Genomic DNA, 22766 nt, shown 5'->3' on the forward strand with positions numbered 1-22766 from the left:
CCTGGCACCCGCCTTACCAACAATTAATTTTATATGATCATTCCACTTCAAATCGTTCCGCACGCATACTCCCAGATATTTTACAGAAGTAACTGCTACCAGTGTTTGTTCAGCTATCATATAATCATACAATAAAGGATCCTTCTTTCTATGTATTCGCAATACATTACATTTGCCTATGTTAAGGATCAGTTGCCACTCCCTGCACCAAGTGCCTATCCGCTGCAGATCTTCCTGCATTTCGCTACAATTTTCTAATGCTGCAACTTCTCTGTATACTACAGCATCATCCGCGAAAAGCCGCATGGAACTTCCGACACTATCTACTAGGGGATGGGGGTGATTATGTGGAGAGAAGATGGGGAGGAGGAGAAAGACACATACAGGGGGAGGAAGAGATAGGTACAGAGACAGGGAGGGGGAAACAGACAGAGAAAGGAAAGACGAGGAGATGGACACAGAGGGGGAGTAGAGAAGAGATGAACAGACAAGGGAAAGAGGAGAAGATTGACAGAAAGAATGTGATGGAGCAGATGGACAGAGAGAACTGTTAGGAGGAGATGTACAGGGAGATGAGGGAAGAGAAGATGGAATGAGGAAGGAGGAGGAAGAGAGGAGGGAGAGGAGGGAGGAGGAGGTGGACAGAGAGACGTGAGAGGAGGAGATTGACTTGGAGAGGGTGAGGAGGTGATAGAGGGGGCAGGAGGAAATAAGAGGGGAAAGATGAAGTGGACGGAGAGGGGAAAGAGCGAATGCGCAGAAAGGGAGGAGCAGATGCACAGAGAGAGTGGAGAGATGATTGACAGAGAGAGGGACAGAAGGGGAGAAGAACTAGTAGACGACTGGAATAAGTACATCACTGGGCAAAGCACGTACTCAGCTAGTCTGTCAATTAAATGAAATTATTATCGTAATCTATCTCATTAAATTATCTAGACACACCTGTGTAATGCAGATCTGACTGTTAGCTGTCACGAGAGGCGGACCTTCCAGTACAAGAGGAGGCGGGAATACTGTGTTTTCAGTTGAGAATCAGAATCGGTTGCTGACGAGATGTCATTGACTTCGAACCTGGACTTGTCAATGGATGTTACCTGAGCAACAAATCCATCAAGTACAATTCAACCTGTCTCAGGCCGCCCAATTCGACTTCTGGTAATATGCTTGTGAAGTGGAAAGGCGAAGTAATAACCACAGCTAAAGCAATACCAGGAAGATGTCATGTACGGACGGACACGAACCGTAGAGCACTGTTGAACGTAGTTGTAAGGAACCGTAGAATATCAGTAGAACAAATCACTCATGAGTTCTAAAGAGCTACCAGCATTTCAACTACGACGATGTCATAACCCATGGAGTTAAAATGTGTGGTGTACAATAGTCGAGCACCTCTTCATAAGCCACACCTTTCTGCAATCAGTGCTGACACGGGAAGGAGGAGATTAGTGTTTAACGTCCCGTCGACAACGAGGTCATTAGAGACGGAGAAGAGGCTCGAGTTAGGGAAGGTTGGGGAAGGAAATGGGCCGTGCCCTTTCAAAGGAACCACCCCGACATTTGCCTGAAGCTATCTAGGGAAATCAAGGAAAAACTAAATCAGAATTTTACTATCAAAAACAGTCTTGATTACAATTTATTTATTATTTACGGTGACCGGTTTCGACCACTGCTGTGGTCATCTTCAGACCTACAAGTCGTATACAAAGCTTTAATTAGAGTGCTATACACATTAAAGAAAATACATATAGTAGTACATCGTCTGACGTGACAGTCTTTGCCATTCCACTTGCGCAACAACTTCGTTAGAAAGAAGCCTGCTGCCACACCTTTGGAACGGCGTCCAATTTCACCATGGCAACCAGTGGTTCCAAAAGGTTAATAACATGCCTTGAGAGGGCAGCCCATGTACTGTTAAAACGAAGTTCATTTATCCTACATGTTTAAATATTTTGAACGCTTCTTAATTAACAATAGCTGTTAAACAAGTTTAGTGTGTGTTTATTCTCCTTTCTTGCCAATGTACTTTTAACTAAGAAAGTTTACATTGTTATTCGACCTAAAACCCATTGGTTAGTAATGACATCATTCCGTCAGAAGTGGGCGGAGCCTCCATTATATATAGTAAGATGTGCACTGGTTTCTCCAGTAGTGATTTACCACCAGAAGGAGGTTCTTACTCATTGGTAATTCATCGTTTTATAGCTTTATAACTTTATTTATTTTCTTTAATGTATGTAGCCCTCTAATTAAAGCTTTGTATACGACTTGTAGGTCTGAAGATGACCTCAGTAGTGGTCGAAACCGGTCACCGTAAATAATAAATAAATTGTGATCAAGACTGTTCTTGGTAGTAAATATTTGTAACACATTGATCATTGTTCAGTCCCATAATGTATTCGAAAGTAATAAATCAGAATGGCTGGATGCGGGTTTGAACCGTCGTCCTCCAGAATGCGCGTCCAGTATGCTAATCGCGTCGCCATTTCGCTCGGTTTGACACTGGGTGACTGGAAACGGAGTAATGCAGTGATGAATCACGTTATACCCTGTGACAATCGGATGGGAGGGTTTGGGTCTGACGAATTCCTAGAGAACATAACCTGCGAACACGTGTAGAGCCAGAATGAGATTTTCACTTTGCAGCGGAGTGTGCGCTGATATGAAACTTCCTGGCAGATCAAAACTGTGTGCCCGACCGAGACTCGAACTCGGGACCTTTGCCTTTCGCGGGCAAGTGCTCTACCAACTGAGCTACCGAAGCACGACTCACGCCCGGTCTCACAGCTTTACTTCTGCCAGTATCTCGTCTCCTACCTTCCAAACTTTACAGAGAGTCGTGCTTCGGTAGCTCAGTTGGTAGAGCACTTGCTCGCGAAAGGCAAAGGTCCCGAGTTCGAGTCTCGGTCGGGCACACAGTTTTAATCTGCCAAGAAGTTTCACGTGTAGAGCCAATAGTGAAGTGTGGAGGGGATGGTGCTTTACAGGGTTAGATGTGGTGCCCTCATTATGCTCGAAAAAACGCGGAAGGGCATGAATAAATTTTACAGCATTGTATACTACGTATAGTAGATTGACAGTCGGAGACGATGGTTCTTTGTATCAACATGACAATGGACCTTGTCGTAAGGCTGCAGCTGTTAGTCAATAGTTTGTGGACGATAACATACCTGAGATCGAGTAGCGTGTCCAGAGAAACGACGTGCACCAAATGGAACACCGTTGAGATCGCTAAGAACGTCGACTCCACTCCAGATCCCAGCGTGGTATATTACTGCTTCTTCTGGTAGCGGCTCTCGAGGAAGAACGGGCTGCCATTCCTCCAGATTCCCGAGCGTGGGGTCCCGGGTTCGATTCCCGACGGAGTCAGAGATTTTCAACTGCCTCGAGATGACTGGGAGTTTGTGTTGTCCTCATCATTTCATCATAATTCATCAAAGTGGTGAGATTGGACTGAGCAAAGTTTGGGAATTTGTAAGGGGCGCTGATTAGCGCGCAGTTGTGCGCCCCGCATCATCCAGAGACATTCAGATAACTCAATAATAGTGTTCCCAGCAAAGTTGAAGCCGTCATAAAGGCTAAAGCTAGACACACAGAATATCAATGCCCTATATCGTGTGTCTGGATACTTCTAATTACATTGTGTATATCAGTAAAATTATTTTGGTGAATAACGCAACCAGCGACAAGGACTTTGCATATGCTTTTATTTCAGAGCCACAACCACTTTCAGCGATTCATGTCCTTTTTCAGATGTCCTACGTTTCCAGTAAGATAAATATTTCTGGAGCTGCTGAGGAAAACATTTATGTAATTTGAAACGTTAGCCACCTGAAGACGGGAATGAATGACCGAAGCCGGTTGTGGCTTTAAAATAGAAACATTTGAAAAGTATTTGTGGCTTATTCACCGGCAATCAAAAACAGCCGCAGAGTCCCGGAAATCCAGCATGTATAAAATAACATGAAAATTATCGTCTTAATTTAAGTTCCTAAAAGCACTGACACAGATACATATTTTTTGGCGTGTTACGTGGAGCTACACAAATATACAGGGTATCTCGTTTATCTTGGCCACCCCAAATATATTTTTGTCGTTAACAAATTAAACATATGTATCAAGCAAATGCTGTTTAATTATCAAGGGGGCATTAACTAGCATGTTGGAGAATTAAGGAATATGTTTTATTCTCAAGAATTATGACATTTATGGAGAACGAAAAATCTCCTCTGTAAAAATCAACATAGATTTCTCAGATAGATAGTTTGCGAAACTCATACCGCTCTGTTCCTTCATAAGATCCGTAGAGCTATAGACAACGGGGCTCAGGTTGATGCCGTCTTCCTTGACTTCAGGAAGGTATTTAACGCAGTCCGGCACTGCCGTTTAGTAGAAGAATACGAGTTTTCGGGAATTAGACCAGATTTTCCGATGAAAGTCAAAGAGTTGCTTTTAACGAAACAAAATCGACAGATGTATATGTAACTTCCGGAGTACCCCAATGAAGTGTTATAGGACCGTTTTGCTCACAATGTATATAAATTATCTAGTTGAAAGCGTCGGATGCTCTTTAAGACTGTTCGCAGATGATGCGATTGTGTATAACATAGAAGCAACGCTAGAAGACAGTATAAATTTGTAAAATAACTTGCAGAGGTTTGATGAATGGTATAGTTCATCCTGAACGTAAATAAATGTAACATATTAACAATACACAGGAAAAGGAAGCTGCTGTTGTATAGCTCCACTATCGATGAGAAACTGCTGGAAACAGTGTCTACCGTAAAATAAAAAGGAGAAACTTCCCAGATCGATCTTAAGTGTAATGACCATACAATACAAATAGTAGGAAAAGCAGATACCAGACTGACGATCATAGGAAGAATCAAAAAGAAACGTAACTTATCCACAAAGAAAGTGGCATATAAGGCGCTTGCTCGACCGATATTTGAGTATTGCTTGTCAGTGTAGGATCCTTACCACTTAGAACTGACAGAAGAGACAGAGAAGATCAAATGAAAAATGGCACATTTCCTCACAGGATCGTCTGGTCAGCACGAGAGTGTTACCAAAAAGCTAAAGAAATTTCATTAACAGTCTTTACATTACGGTGAGATTTACTATTGAAATTTCGAGAGACCACTTTCCAGGAAGATGGTTCAAATGGCTGTGAGCACTATGGGACTTAACTTCTGAGGTCATCAGTCCCCTAGAACTTAGAGCTACTTAAACCTAACTAACCTAAGAACATCACACGCATCCATGCCCGAGGCAGGATTCGAACCTGCGACCGTAGCGGTAGCGCTGTTCCAGACTGAAGCGCCTAGAGCCGCTCGGCCGCCCTGGCCGGCTTCCAGGAAGAGTCGGACAACATATTACTTCCTCCGACATTCATCTCGTGTTATGACCACGAAGAGAAAATTCGAGAAATTAAAACCAATACAGAGGCTTACCGACAATCATTCTACCGACGCCCATTCGAAAAATGGAAGAGGATAGCGGGGAGCACAGTTTGTGGTAACAGAAGTACTCTCCGCCACACACCATTAGGTGGCTTGCAGAGTATTATGTAAACGTGTTTGCCTTTCTTGTAGCTTTCTTTGTGACGAAAATATGAACAGCAGTACGTTTTTACTAACAGCGTCTTACATTTTTTATTTCGTAATCTACTTTCTCTGCTTACGACCTGCTTAAAAATGCGTCACTGCGTACCAAACACGTAAACATGACGTTATTAAAAATTTAACTAAAACTGACTTTGATTCTTCTGATGTAGCACTGAGTACAGCTAGCCCAGGTAACGTAACTCGTCCACTGGAGTAGACAGTAAACAAATGGAAACACACCGAAAATACACGCCAGTCATTCAGCCAGGTATCTTCAGTTCAAGAGAAGTACTGCCGAGGCAGTTTTTAACCAAGGACTGCTTTCACTGTACACAACATGGCGTTTAAGATTACTGCATGTACTCGTTCACTGATGCGCGATAACATTATGGCCACCAGCTTAATAGCTTGTTTATCCATCTTTGGAAAGAAACACGACCCCTACTCTGCGTGTCACAGATCCGACAGTTCGTTAATTGGTTTATGGAGGTATGTGGATTTAGGTGTCTACCCACAGTTCACATAATCCGCGTAAATAACGGACTACTGATATGCCTAAAGGGCGATGGCTCCATATGGCGACCCAGGTGGGTTCCATAGGATTTACATCAGGCGAATTTGGTCTCCGAGACTTCAACGTGAGTTCACTATAACGCTCTTGAAAACACTCTTGCACGTTTTTGGCTCCGAGACTCAGACAAGTATACAGCTGAAAGATGATATCGGGGGAAGACATCAAGCTTGAAGGAATGCAGGTGGTTCGTAGCTGTCAGCGTGTCTTCGATCACTACAACATGTCCTATGAAGCGCAGGAGAATGTCTCCCGTAACATAATACTGGTCCCACCAGCCTGCGTCCGTGGCGCGCTTCGCGTTTCGAGCCGCCGTTCACCTCGACGTGGTATTTATGGAGATGACCAGCGACCTACTGTAGCAAAAATGTGATTCACATGAAGAGCCGACACGTTTCCCTTGATCGACGGTCCCATGCCCACTGCAGTCCTAATTGACGATGTCGTTGGATCAGCATGGGAACACATAGGAGTGGTCTGCTGCGGAGCTCCATGTTTAACAATAGACGATGGACGGTGGGCTCCGAAACACTTGTTCGAACACCGACACTGCGCTCTTTCGGCAGAGATGCCACTGATCACCATCTATCCTACTTTACAGAGCAGACAAGCCTCCGAACCCCACGTTCTGTGAAGAGTATTGGACGTCCAATCATTTAGCGCTTAGTGGTAGTTTCACTGTCGTTCTACCTCTTTAGGTGGATGGTTAAATGGTTCAAAATGGCTCTGAGCACTATAGGACTTAAGTTCTAAGGTCATCAGTCCCCTAGAACTTAGAACTACTTAAACCTAACTAACCTAAGGACATCACACACATCCATGCCCGAGGCGGGATTCGAACCTGCGACCGAAGCGGTTGCGCGGTTCCAGACTGTAGCGCCTAGAACCACTCGGCCACTCCGGACGGCTTTAGGTGGATGCTCACGACAGTAGCACGTTAACATGCGAAAAGTCTCGCCGTTTTCGAGATACTCGTTCACAATATCTGCGTATTAACGATCTGCCCTTTGACAATGTCGCTTAGCTCAGTGGATTACCCCGTTTGCGACTCATCTCTTCGCTACTGTGATGCCCCGTATCTGTTCCGCTTACATGCTTTTGTTACTGCGTCACGTGCTTGCATCTCCACAAGGCGTCATCCAACGTTGCGGTGGGGAGTGTTCATAATATTTTTATTCATCATTATTCTGTAAAAAAGAAAGCGTTATTGCAGTCACTGTTTGCAGATAAATACCTTTTCTGCCCTCTCTTCGTTACTACACAAAATAGTCACACAAACCTTCATTGAAGATGGTTGAATGAATGATTTGTGTGCATTTTACTTATGTTTCCGCTTGTTTACTGTCAACTCCAGGAAATGGACGAGTTATGTTACCCTGGGAACCTGTATTGTGTGGTTCTTCAGGAAAGTTCAATTCGGTTTGGCGGCACGATTGTAATAACGTCATATTGACAGTAAATTTTCACTGAAGTACTTTTTGTACAGGTCTAGAGGTTAGGAAGTGGATTACCGAATAAAAAATATAGAGTGCTATTTAAAAAAAAAGAGTTACTGCTTTTAATATATTCGTAACAAACACAGTTACAAGAAAGGCAGTCATGCTGCTTAATGTCCCCTTGATGTGTTAGTAATATTGGCCGTCGAATTGTCCAGACGTCGCAGTGCCAAACGGAAGTCATGAACGCATATCGATACCACAGACGTTGGCGAGAGCTCGCTGCCATCTGCAGCAACGTATGCGAGGCGCTCCTGGAGACCACACCTCCTCTGTCAGCACTGCAGCGCCCTCATACCGAGGTCAGTATGGTGTCGATTATGGAAGAGCTTTCCCAGTTCGACACCTCAGCTGCAGATGTCAACATCGTCGCGTAAGGCAGTGATAAGTTATTTACTGATGAAATGTGTTTTCGTAAAGGTCACATTTTGAAGTGCAAGAAAATTGTTTGTTAATCTTTGCATCAAGCGATGATTTCATAGTCAATGGCAGTTGCGAATTGTCAAGAAATACTGTGGCAAAGAAGTGTGTCAAAGACAAGTAAATCATTTATTCATTATTTTGAACTAATTTTTCATGTGTTTCAGTTTTATGAGCCTTCTCCCAGAACAATCAACGAAAGTAGTTTCGTCTGGTCACAGTATTTGCTGGATACATTTATTATTTTGCTTCTGAACAAAAACGTTTTTTACATAAAATTGTCTCCACAGTGTTTTGTTCAATGACACATTTCACATGATAACGTTAATCTTGAATGTGATCTAAGGAAGTTGATAGTAACAAACTGACATATCAAAACCTCCTCACAGCTGTTTCTATGCATTAGCTTCGTCGTTTCAATGAATAACTGTATTTGCGGTGTTGTCAGACCATTTTATTATGCGAAGAAATGGAAGTGCAGTATGACGAATGAAAAATGTACAAGTAGATAAATCTCGTTAAAAGTGTAAGTAATATCTGTGTGACGAAGAGCGTTTAGGTATGCTCTAATGGTCCGTGATGACTGTCGTGGCAAATTGATGATGTTGCGTTTTAGTTGAACTTTAGCCTTGATGCACCATTTAAAGTCGTCCGTGAATCTATGTACTATGGCTGGCCGGAGTGGCCGAGCGGTTAAAGGCGCTACAGTCTTATGACCACAGCAGTTGAGTCCCATAGTGCTCAGAGCCATTTCTATGTACTATGCGCTCGTTGAGTACGGCGCAATCTGGCAAACACAAATAGGAACGTTTGGAAATTAAGACTATTAGGACACGGCTGCATAATGCCAATCTCCATTTCCGACGGTCATGGTGAGCACCATGTCGTACATCACGACACGGTGGACTATGTTACACATGGGCAAGAATCACTCAGAACGACATCGGGTATTGTCTTCGGACGAAACTCGGGCCTGTTTATGAACAGGTAATCGCAGACTACCAGTCTGGAGACAGTCAGGTAGTGTTGAACGTTTCCAACAATGTGTGCGACAAAATTTGATAGTGGTGGAGCAATGGTCTGGGGTGCAATTACACGGGGCCAATGTACACTCATGCTAACGGGCGAGGTGTATCGGGACGTCATTTTGCACCAGTATATCCGCCTTTCCAGGGGTGCACTGGGTCCCACCTTCCTCCTGATGGATGATAACGCACGGCCCCACCGAGCTGCCATCGTGGAGGAGTACCTTGAAACAGAAGTTATCAGGCGAATGGAGTGGCCTGCCTCTTCTCCAGACCTAAACCCCATCGAGCAGGTCTTGGATGCTCTCGGTCGACGTATCACTGCTCGTCTTGAATCCCCTACGACACTTCAGGAGCTCCGACAGGCATTGATGCCAGAATGGGAGGCTATACCACAGCAGCAGCTCGACCACCTGATCTAGAGTATGCCAACCCGTTGTTTCACCTGTGTTTGTGAGCATGGTGATCATATCCCATATTGATGTCGGGGTACATGCGCAGGAAACAGTGGCGTTTTGTAGCACTTGTTTTTCAGGACGGTTTTCTCGACTTATCACCAATACCGTGGACTTACAGATCTGTTTCGTGTGTGTTCGCTATGTGCCTATGCTATTAGCGCCAGTTTTGTGTAGTGCCACGTTGTGTGGCATCACATTCTGCAATTATCCTTAACTTATAAGCATGAGTGTACATTGCTCTACGGCACATCGACGAGATTCTGCAACAATTTGTATGACGATTTCAACATGTTGGATGATAACTCGTGTACTCATCGCGCTGTTATTGTGAATACGTTCCTTCAGCATGTTAGGATCATCAGACTGTAGTGGTCTGTCTTTTCCCCGGACATGTACCCAGTCAAAGAAATGTGTGATCGATTGCAACTAACAGTCTTTGAACATCGACGACGCTCAAGAATTCTGTGCTACTTACGGAATTCAAGTGGGGGCAGTTAGTATCAGGGCTGGCTTGATGATCTCATCAGTAGTATGCCACGACAAATTGAAACCTGCATCCGAGCACTTATTGACGTTGCTCATGAGTGCTATGAAAAATTTTCCGTGGGAAGTAGACGATTCTATTGTTACAGAAATGCTAATTTTTTTGATTCGGTGATCTCGACGCATTGCAGCTGAATATGTACTCATATGTCGGAGGAATTTCTATGAATGTCATATTCTAATAATCAATTGTTCCACACTCAGGAGTGAGTGTAGGGACGCAGATGCAGGAATCCTGCATCACCGTGAATACCAAGGTCCTAGCGGAAGTGATTTGCCGTTGCATTATGGAGGGTCAGGTGTACATCAGTGTCTTGTGGACGATTATGGTGAGTGATTGTACATTGTAGACTTCTTATTATAGATGAAGGGAAGGTAGAGGGTGAGACCCAATGCTGGCACATAGCCTCTCGAACACGACCATTCAGACCACTGAGCTTAATGTCCCCCATCCGACGGACGGATCATCACCAACATTGTCACTTGTCTTCACTTCATGAGACATTGCAGAAAAGTTTGGGATTTAATAGAGGACATTTTGCAAATACTGAGCTCTTGTTAGCATCCCCTCCAGAAACACCAAAGGTAAAGGAGAATTGTAGCTTATCGCATGCCAGACCATAACGTCTCGGGTGAGACCTGTTTGTTTGCCCGCATCTCGTGGTCGTGCGGTAGCGTTCTCGCTTCCCACGCCCGGGTTCCCGGGTTCGATTCCCGGCGGGGTCAGGGATTTTCTCTGCCTCGTGATGGCTGGGTGTTGTGTGCTGTCCTTAGGTTAGTAAGGTTTAAGTAGTTCTAAGTTCTAGGGGACTGATGACCGTAGCAGTTAAGTCCCATAGTGCTCAGAGCCATTTGAACCATTTTATTTTGAGACCTGTTTGTCTTGGACGAATATACTCCACGAGACAGCATTCACCAGGTCTACGTCATACGCGCAAACGACCATCGCTTTCCTGCAGGCAGAATCTGCTTTCATCGCTGATGACCGCATCAAGAGATTCCATCTTCCAAGTGATCCTCTAACGGCACCAGTCGAGTCATACACGTCGATGCTAAGCCGTGAATGGAATACTGGTTACAGTTATGGGTGCCCGTAGTATTATGTTGAAAACAAATGGGCTCAAGGGCCCTCATATCTGTGCTGTGGTAGCTGTATGATCAGCCACTGCTGCCCTTACAATACGACGATCATGGCGGACATCTGTGCTGCATGGACTTCCAGAACCTCGTCTGCAGGTGTGAAATTGTTCAAGTGAATACTGATACCAACGTCGTTGCGCAACTGACGCAGATGTCCAACTTGTGCAGCAGTTCTCCGAAGAGACCACCCCGTCACTCGGAAGGCGACAATTTGACCCCTTTCGAACTCGCTGAGTTCGCTGAAGGAAGCACGAGTGCTTCTCCGTTTCATGTTTGCTTCCGTGCTCTACACGTTTGCTTCTCAGTGAGCCTTCTTACTGTGAGGATTCTCTATTATACACTCCTGGAAATGGAAAAAAGAACACATTGACACCGGTGTGTCAGACCCACCATACTTGCTCCGGACACTGCGAGAGGGCTGTACAAGCAATGATCACACGCACGGCACAGCGGACACACCAGGAACCGCGGTGTTGGCCGTCGAATGGCGCTAGCTGCGCAGCATTTGTGCACCGCCGCCGTCAGTGTCAGCCAGTTTGCCGTGGCATACGGAGCTCCACCGCAGTCTTTAACACTGGTAGCATGCCGCGACAGCGTGGACGTGAACCGTATGTGCAGTTGACGGACTTTGAGCGAGGGCGTATAGTGGGCATGCGGGAGGCCGGGTGGACGTACCGCCGAATTGCTCAACACGTGGGGCGTGAGGTCTCCACAGTACATCGATGTTGTCGCCAGTGGTCGGCGGAAGGTGCACGTGCCCGTCAACCTGGGACCGGACCGCAGCGACGCACGGATGCACGCCAAGACCGTAGGATCCTACGCAGTGCCGTAGGGGACCGCACCGCCACTTCCCAGGATATTAGGGACACTGTTGCTCCTGGGGTATCGGCGAGGACCATTCGCAACCGTCTCTATGAAGCTGGGCTACGGTCCCGCACGCCGTTAGGCCGTCTTCCGCTCACGCCCCAACATCGTGCAGCCCGCCTCCAGTGGTGTCGCGACAGGCGTGAATGGAGGAACGAATGGAGACGTGTCGTCTTCAGCGATGAGAGTCGCTTCTGCCTTGGTGCCAATGATGGTCGTATGCGTGTTTGGCGCCGTGCAGGTGAGCGCCACAATCAGGACTGCATACGACCGAGGCACACAGGGCCAACACCCGGCATCATGGTGTGGGGAGCGATCTCCTACACTGGCCGTACACCACTGGTGATCGTCGAGGGGACACTGAATAGTGCACGGTACGTCCAAACCGTCATCGAACCCATCGTTCTACCATTCCTAGACCGGCAAGGGAACTTGCTGTTCCAACAGGACAATGCACGTCCGCATGTATCCCGTGTCACCCAACGTGCTCTGGAAGGTGTAAGTCAACTACCCTGGCCAGCAAGATCTCCGGATCTGTCCCCCATTGAGCATGTTTGGGACTGGATGAAGCGTCGTCTCACGCGGTCTGCACGTCCAGCACGAACGCTGGTCCAACTGAGGCGCCAGGTGGAAATGGCATGGCAAGCCGTTCCACAGGACTACATCCAGCATCTCTACGATCGTCTCCATGGGAGAATAGCAGCCTGCATTGCTGCGAAAGGTGGATATACACTGTACTAGTGGCGACATTGTGCATGCTCTGTTGCCTGTGTCTATGTGCCTGTGGTTCTGTCAGTGTGATCATGTGATGTATCTGACCACAGGAATGTGTCAATAAAGTTTCCCCTTCCTGGGACAATGAATTCACGGTGTTCTTATTTCAATTTCCAGGAGTGTAGATACAGATGACTGTCTGGTAGCCATACCACTGCACTATAGGTTGGCGGACGACTCTGAAACCATTATGAGTACATCTACTAACCCCGGCGTGGCATATTCAGTCGTCAGATCAAAATCAACTTTGTCTTACCGTGTGTACTAATATATATACAGGGTGGTCCATTGATCGTGACCGGGCCAAATGTCTCACGAAATGAGCGTCAAACGAAAAATTACAAAGAACCAAACTTGTCTAGCTTGAGGGGGGGAACCAGATGACACTATGGTTGGCCCTCCATATGGCGCTGCCATACGTCAAACGGGTATGAACTGCGTTTTTTAAAATAGGAACCCCCATTTTTATTGCATATTCGTGTAGTACGTAAAGAAATATGAATGTTTTAGCTGGACCGGTGAACGGTGAACGTGCTGGCCATGGTATGGTGCTTCGACGACCAATCCACCTGTCATGAAATATGCTGTTCAATACCGCTTCAACCGCACTCTAGCTATGTGCCGGACATCCATCACGTTAGAAGTAGATCGCCATTCTGTCATGCAGTGAAACATCTTGTAGTAACATCGGTAGAACATTATGTAGGAAATCAGCATACATTGCACCATTTAGATTGCCATCGATAAAATGGGGGCCAATTATCCTTCCTCCCATAATGCCGCACCATACGTTAATCCTCCAAGGTCGCTGATGTTCCACTTGTCGCAGCCATCGTGGGTTTTCCGTTGCCCATTAGTGCATATTATGCCGGTTTACGTTACCGCTGTTGGTGAATAACCCTTCGTCGCTAAATAGAACGCGTGCAAAAAATCTGTCATCGTCCCGTAATTTCTCTTGTGTGGTAGAACTGCAGACGGCGTTCGAAGTCGTCGCCATGCAATTCCTGGTGCATAGAAATATGGTACGGGTGCAATCGATGTTGATTTAGCATTCTCAATACCGTCGTTTTTGAGATTCCCGATTCTCGCGCAGTTTGTCTGCTACTGATTTGCGGATAAGCCGCGACAGCAGCTAAAACACCTACTGGGGCATCATCATTTGTTGCAGGTCGTGGTTGACGTTTCACATGTGGCTGAACACGTCCAGTTTCCTTAAATAACGTAACTATCCGGCGAGCGGTCCGGACACTTGGATGATGTCGTCCAGGATACCGGGCAGCATACATAGCACACGCCCGTTGAGCATTTTGATGACAATAGCCATACATCAACACGATATCGACCTTTTCCGCAATTGGTAAACGGTTCATTTGAACACGGGTAATGTATCACGAAGCAAATACCTTCCGCACTGGCGGAAGTTTACGTGGTACCACGTACTTATACGTTTGTGACTATTACAGCGCCATCTATCACAAAGCGAAAAAAGTGGCCCAACTAAAACATTCATATTTCTTTAGGTACTACTCAAATATGTAATAAAAATGGGGCTTTCTATTTAAGAAACCGCAGTTGATACCCGTTTGACATATGGCAGCACCCTCTAGCGGGCCAACCATAGCGACATCTGGTTTCCCCCTTCAAGCTAGACAAGTTTCGTTGTTTGCAGTTTTTTCGTTTGACGCTTATTTCGTGAGATATTTGGCCCGGTCACGATCAATGGAGCACCCTGTACATGTAGGCAGTGACGGTTGTAAGTCCAGATATTTCTGTTGACGACTGAGGACAGTGTACTGAACAAAATTATATCGTATTTATCTCATTTACAGACGAATAATTATAGATTTTACGAGTAGTAAATTGTTAGGTTCATTAGCACCTCAAAGTACCTGTGGCACAAGCAAGAGATTAATGTTTACTTTCCTCAGGGATGCAGGTCAGGTGTGAAAGTGAGGACGCTTGTACGTAAAATGGACATTCTGTATTGACAGGCGTAGTCCACTTGAGGGTGCTGTTACGACTGTGCAGAAAACATCAGGTAGTGAAATATATGATATGTTTGTGGGACAACTGACACACTGAAGTGGTTGCATATTAGGGTTCCAATTATCACAATATCTGTACCTATACCTCTAGGGCTCTGTAGATCACACTTCAGTAGAATACAGCGTGTCCAGAAATTCCCGTTAAAATTTTCTATCACTTCAGAGGGGAGTGAGTAGTAATATTTTGCATACGAATCCTGTCTAGAAGCGTACTGTTTCCATTCTATGACGGCTACAATTCAGATGTTTAACTCATCCACTTCTGCTTGAGGAACTGAATGAGGCATGACGCAGTACAATTATTAGGGAACAATTTGAAAGGAAACATAACGAAACATCTATTTACCAGTTAAGCATATTTGTTTGTATTAATACTTAATTACGTATTTGCATTATTCCAAAACAAAAAAGAACCCAGCACACTGTACGTACAGCACAGTACTGATGGATTACAACAGAGGCTCGATGTGGAGACCACAACGTTGTTACAGACATTGCACCTACGAAGCATGTTCTGGTACACACTCTCCGCCCCACCTCGCTTACAGATATTTCTCTGTGTCTGCATGATTTGCTTACGATCCCGTAAGTAGTCATAGGAGTTAAATCCGGCGATTGCGACGGCCACGCGGTTGGACACCTCGGCCTAACCATCATTCACCGTTTCATGCGTGGAGCCCCACGTGAGAAGTGAGGTGGTGCACCATCATGCTGATGTGCATTCAGTGGCACAGCTTCCATGTATGGCTCCAATACGCCTTGTAGGAGGATCAAGTATGCAGGACAAGTTAGCTTTATTGAAAGGAGTTATGGCCCAGTCACAGGACTGTCCAGAATAATTGCCCGCACGTTAATGCGAAACTGATGCTGAAATCCCTGAAAGTGTGTGGTACGAGGGTTTTCGTCTTCCCAGAGTTGTTTGTTTTGATAATTCAGACCACAGTCCCTGGTGAACTTATATACATCTATGAACAGAACTAGACGTGGAAACTGGTGTGTATCCATGCATTGGTGCAGGAACCACTTACAGTAGGCAACGCGTTGTGGAAAATCTCCTGGGGCCCATGGCTTGTACTATCCGTAAGTGGTACGGATGTAATTGTTGCTCTCGCTGAACGTCCCAGACGATACTGTGACTAACACTCATTGCATGTGCCGTGTTGCCGGGTTTTCTTCAACGTGTTGCAGGACATCTGTCGCGTCCCAGCACAGTTTTGTAGTGCGGTCGGAACGTTGACGACAATCTGAGGGTTGTTTGAGTGTCCACCTTTATTGTCGGAGATGAGAGGGAGAAAGCTCTCCGAGGCAGAACTAGGTGGTTATTGGCTACAGTGGTAATGCAGGGTGATTCAAAAAGAATACCACAACTTTAGGAATTTAAAACTCAGCAACGACAAAAGGCAGAGCTAAGCACTATCTGTCGGCGAATTAAGGGAGCTATAAAGTTTCATTTAGTTGTACATTTGTTCGCCATTTCAGCCAATAAAGTTTTTGGTCCCTTTTTCTTCGAAGGTGCTACTGTAATTGGACTACAGTATCTGGAGATGTTAGAGAGTTGGCTGTTCCCTCAGCTCGAACAAGAAGCACAACAATTCATATTTCAGCAGGATGGAGCGCCACCACATTGGCACTTATCTGTCCGTAACTACCTGAACGTCAACTACCCGAGGCGATGGATCGGCCGCCAGGCAGCCCGTGACAGAGCATGTCATCACTGGCCTCCAAGAAGCCCTGATCTTACCCCCTGCGATTTTTTCTTATGGGGGTATGTTAAGGATATGGTGTTTCGGCCACCTCTCCCAGCCACCATTGATGATTTGAAACGAGAAATAACAGCAGCTATCCAAACTGTTACGCCTGATATGCTACAGAGAGTGTGGAACGAGTTGGAGTATCGGGTTGATATTGCTCGTGTGTCTGGAGGGGGCCATATTGAACAGCTCTGAACTTGTTTTTGAGTGAAAAAAAACCTTTTTAAATACTATTTGTAATGATGTATAACAGAAGGTTATATTATGTTTCTTTCATTAAATACACATTTTTAAAGTTGTGATATTCTTTTTGAATCACCCTGTATTTTAGGATTAATGGCAGGTTGGGTATGCTGAAGAATTCAGTATTTATTTAAGTAATATCTTTATTCTCTTTGATAACTTATAAAAGAGGTGCCAGTTCATAACCCCTTTCTGTATTACTTGTCAGACTCAATTTACTCTTATCAGCAGGCCACTCGCCTAAGCTTACAAGAGACCATTACTATTCCGTAAATTCTTTTTGTTAATTATGAAGCTCCAGATGATAGCTGTTCCTTGAGACAGAAACAGATCTTCTCTGGTCATAGCTATTCCCCAGAATAGATAATGATTACTTATCTTGCAGTTGCTGTGTGTGTCTCCAGATCTGATCACCGACTTCTCGCTGCGAATATTACTTCTGCATACTCATGTTGCGCGGCGGACTGGTGTACTCCTGCTTTCGGACTCCTCCGTCAGACTACTCTATCAGAATTCTCCATCCGACTACTCCACCAGAATTCTTCATCAGACTGACTCTTGCTTGTATACCGTTTAAGTCACGGCTGACCCTCGATTTGATTTCTCGTAGAGGCTTCCGCTAGATGTTCCCACTTACCTACACTGGAAAGTTTCCGCTGACGTCAGGGCTTGTATCCCTTGGCGCAGTCTCAAATAGGTCCTTCACATGTTTAGTCCGTGATCTGACGGGCTACTGGAGGTCCCTAATTTACAGAACATACGGAAAACTTCGGTTGTCGTCCAGCTGCTGTTCAACTAATGTCTTAATGTGCGTGTTTTAATCGTATGCGTCTTCTCTCTTCCCCCTTCACAAATATCCACCAGTAGGGTTTGTCAATGCTTAAACTCGGAGGCTTCTAACTTCATGAAGTGACGATTGTTCTCCGCTCATTGTATCTGACAAGTATTGCTTAATAAAATCATTATTAATTTGTTTTTTCCTTGGGACTGGACACATCTTCTCCAGATTCGGGTTTGCGGCGTTACCGTGGAGCACCTGCTCACGGTGAAGGTACCTGTACCTCGGAGCCCCTGCGTAACTTGGGTAAAACGTCTGTGCGATGGCGTACTACGTTGCAGAAAACGTTCGTGATACAGCCGACTAGCAGCTCTTCCGATACCTCGAGCTTCGCCATACACAAGGAGCATGTCTGTGTGTTTCGAAAACGTGTACCGAACCATGTTTACTGTATCGGAGACGCACAGCCGTTGAATACGTCTCGCAGCCGGCAGACGTGAAGTGAGATCAGGTGACCGTTTGACGTAGTACGCGTGGTCCTGAATACCCCATTGCACACTAGGACAAACAACTCTGGGACCCTTTTATTTTGCTCAACAGACATGGGTGCGTGACACATCTGAAATTGGAAATTTGTGGTAAGATCCTATGGGACCAAACTGCTGAGGTCATCGGTCCCTAAGCGTACACACTACTTAATCTAAGTTACACTAAGGATAACACACACACCTATGCCCGAAGGAGGACTCGATCCTCCGACGGGGGGAGCCGCGCGAACCGTGACAAGGCTCCCAGACCACGCGGCTACCCCGCGTGTCGCGTTACACATCTGAATTGAAACCACCGTAGAATGGAAACCGTACATTTCCGGACAAGGGTTCCTGTTCAAAAAATGGTTCAAATGGGTCTAAGCACTATGGGACTTAACATCTGAGGTCATCAGTCCCTTAGACTTAGAACTACTTAAACCTAACTAACCTAAAGACATCACACACATCCATGCCCGAGGCAGGATTCGAACCTGCGACCGTAGCAGCAGCGCGATTCCGGACTGAAGCGCCTAGAACCACTCGGCCACGGCGGCCTGCGGTTCCCGTTCAAAATAGTATGTACTCACTCCCCTCTAGAAGTCCCACAAATTTGTAATATGAATTTCCGAACACCGCCTATATTAAATAGTGTAGAGGCTAGAACACTGCCTTGAGGTATCTCGTTTTTCTATGTCTCCATCTACTACAGCGTCCTTTACCTCCACGAAGAATCTTCTGGTGCTAAAGAAGCTGCCAGTTAAGAAGTTTAAAACGGAGTCATCTTTGATTCCACAGAACTTTTTCAGGAGTGATTTACAGTTTACGATGTTTTCAGCAAACGGGTCAACAAAGACCACACCGGTGATCACATTTGATTCAAAACCATCTCCGATGTACTGAGTAAGAGTGAAGATCTGCGAAGTGCAACGCTTACCAGGTCTAAAACCAGCCTGTTGAGGTATGAGCGCAGAGTCAGTTGTTTCCATCAAGCGGTTCAGAATCGTTCTCTCCACGATTTTACTTGGGCGGCCGAAAAGTTTCTAACCCGAGATAGTTATCTTAATGTCTCGCCCAAACACCACCACCTACTTTTATAGTGACCCTTTGTGGGTATGAAAGTCAAATTTGGCGGCTCCAGTTTCGTTAGTTTTGCGGCTAGGATGCGTTGTATAACGTAGTGTAAGGAGAATGGCGAATATCGAGAGAATGAAGAACGGTGGTGTGATTGAAGGAAATCGCGGAGGACATGCGGAATACACCTTAGGGCAGTGCTTCGCTCTTATGCAACAGTGGAAAACATGGTGTCCGATTTCAAACGTGGTAGAACGAGTGTGGAAGATGCGCCAAGGAGCGGAAGGCCAGTTATCGTTGCCACTGATGAAACAATGAATGCAACTTACGATACGATTTTGCAGAATCGTCGAACAACGTTGCAATACATTGAAACCACATTTGGAATCTCCTATGGGCGTGCTTATGACGTTGTGGATATTTTGGGAATGCAGAAAGTTTCATCTCGGTGGGTCCCGGAAGACTTGAATGCAGATCAGAGACGGGAGCGTGTGCAGTGTTGCGAAGAAATGGTCCGCCAATTTGAAGCGGATGCAGGATATGACAATGGACGAAACGTGGATCCACTACTTTGCTGCTGGCCAGGGCGGCCGAGCGGTTCTAGGCGCTAGAGTCTGGAACCGCGCGACCGCTACGGACGCAGATTCGAATCCTGCCTCGGGCATGGATGTGTGTGATGTCCTTAGGTTAGTTAGGTTTAAGTAGATCTAAGTTCTAGGGGGCTGATGACGTTAGAATTAAGTCCTATAGTGCTCAGAGCCATTTGAACCATTTTTGAACCACTTTGCTCCTGAGACAAAACAACAGTCACAACAATGGAAGCATCCTTCATCCCCTATCCCAAAAAAAAATTCCTAGTGGCAAAATCAGCCGGTTAGATGAGGGCATCAGTCTTCTGGGAACCATTAGCGGTAATTATGAAGACTTACTTGCAAAAGTACGTAACTATCAATGCATCATATTACTGCACCTTCCTGCGCCGTTTGAGATAAGAGATAAAGAAAATAAAGGTGCGAAAAATTGGCGCACCGAGTTCTTTTGCATCGGGACAACGCACCGGCACACAAAGCCCTCGCAACACTGGAAAATCTGCGTGACTGAGGGTTCAAATTGCTACGTCATCGCCGGCCGCGGTGGCCGTGCGGTTCTAGCGCTGCAGTCCGGAACCGCGGGGCTGCTACAGTCGCAGGTTCGAATCCTGCCTCGGGCATGGATGTGTGTGATGTCCTTAGGTTAGTTAGTCCCATAGTGCTCAGAGCCATTTTTTTGCTACGTCATCTGCCATATTCTCCAGATTTGATCCCATCAAACTTTTTTCTTTCCTCAAACCTAAAAAAAAGGACCTCAAAGGAGTACAGTTTGACCATGATGATACTGCGAACGCTTGGTTGGGGTCTCTAACAACCCTACCACAACAAAGGTCAAAATTTAATAATTATTGTGGTGTTGCTCACGCTGCTAAATACTGCATTTTCGGGCAACAACAAAGTTATTATGTGGCAGGTGTCATTAGAGAACAGTTAATAAAGTCATTTCATGTAATAATAAATAAACTAGGCACTCATCTTTTCGTGTTTCCCACGCTGGTCTCGTTGTAAAATCATGGCTCAATTGTGATGATTCCAAGCTCGGATGCAAAGAGGCCTAGGTTTTTATTCTGCGATATTCAAAAGTTTTATAGATGTGTTTCACAGACCATTCTTGAAGATTAAACCTTTGAAAGTTAGCACAATGGTGATGTAAAAAAATAATCAGCGCTCCGAATTTTAGTCGCACTTCCTTTTTATTGCTTTTGTTGCAATATCACGTAACACACAAAACATCACTTCACAATGCAAAACATACTTGAAAACATCTTCCTCACTGTTAAAGTTCACATTTTATAAGCTGACTACAATATGAGTCTTTTCAACATGACAAGACTTGACCTTCTCAGGGTCCGACTCTCTAACAACTAATAATCGCTTACGCGCCCAGAAATCAGAGTTGCAGTTGAATATTGCTGGTATCGAGAGGCTGAGTTGAGGTGCCGTAATGGTTACGTAATTCAAGTACCATTACAACTCGAAATCGAAGAACTTTTATTTGAATGGTTTGCAGAAGTTTTCTGGGCGTGCCCGCAAGTGTGTTAGTATACACGGTTATTATATTGAAAAATAAATTGGTATTATTACATTTCTGTCATTCTTTATTTGTTAGGCTAGAAACTTTTCGGCTCCCGCCCCCCTCCGCCCCCCATCCCCCTCGTACGCAGGCGGCAAAGAAGAGATATCGGACGGTAATCGGTGAGCGCAGTATCCTTGACCCCTGCGGGGCCAGCTTCGCTATTATCCGTATCTGGTGTGTGAGCATGTTGTGCGTGATGACGGTACACGAGGTACCCTCGTGCTGGGAGAGGGGCGTGTACACAGCCGCTCCTTACAGTGGCTGCCGGCAGCCGGTGTCCGCATGCGGCGCACGTCGCACTGTTGTCCGCCGGCGCTCTTGTTAGCGCGCGCCGACCTTGATTTACGGCGCGGTGGGCGGGGCCAGCGACCGGGAACGGGCGTGCCCAATTACCGGCGCGTGGCCCGCGGCCAGAGCCCCCCCCCCCCTCACCCACTCCTCCCCCCCCACCACCACCACCGCCAACTTCATTAGCGCGCGCCGCGACCGCCAGAACATGCGCTGCAACCACCGCGAGCATCCGACGCGGGGAAAAAAAAGAGTAAAAAATTACAGAAAAAAATGGGTCGACCGCGTGCGTGCGTGCTCGTTCTCTCACTCGATCAAAAGAGTAATTTCACGCGTTTTAAACCTCAGAATTTCGCGTCTGTCTGCGAGGACGTCCCGCGGCACGGGAATGGTGGGCCCGCCCACAGCGCTCGGTTCTGCTTCCACTGTAGCGCCGATCTGCCCCCTTCCGCTGTGTACTTTCCATTTGGCGCCGTGGCTTTCGATTCGAAGGTAAAGCTCTTGGTAATCCGGGCTTAACAAATGGCCTCAGCAATGGGCTTTTGCCATTAATGCATTGCTAAAAGCCCTGTAGGGATGGATTACTGGTCGATTTTCACGTTGACCTAATTACTCGGAAGCGCCCGTCTGGTCAGTACGTTGTTCCCTCTGACCTCCCGTAAATAACTCTGTGATAGAATCATTGTACGTTGAAAAACGAACGCGGGTGTCTGTTATGTAGAGGTGGAACGATGCCTAACTTGATCCTCATTTCTGCCAGACTGAACCAATAAAAAAGCGTGTCACAATTGAAGCCTAGAAATAAGCGAGGCTCTTAAGTGCCAAAACGGTGAATTTTAGGAAAATGAGCTTGAAGTATGCTAGGTAGTTAATCTACATCTACATTGACACTCCACAAGCAACGGTACGGTGCGTGGCGGAGGGTACCCTCTGTCACTTCTAGTCATTTGCTTTCTTGTTCCACTCGAAAATAGAGCGTATCGTCCCTAATTTCTCGTAT

This window comes from Schistocerca serialis, chromosome 1, assembly GCF_023864345.2.
Source record: "Schistocerca serialis cubense isolate TAMUIC-IGC-003099 chromosome 1, iqSchSeri2.2, whole genome shotgun sequence".
NCBI lineage: Eukaryota > Metazoa > Arthropoda > Insecta > Orthoptera > Acrididae > Schistocerca > Schistocerca serialis.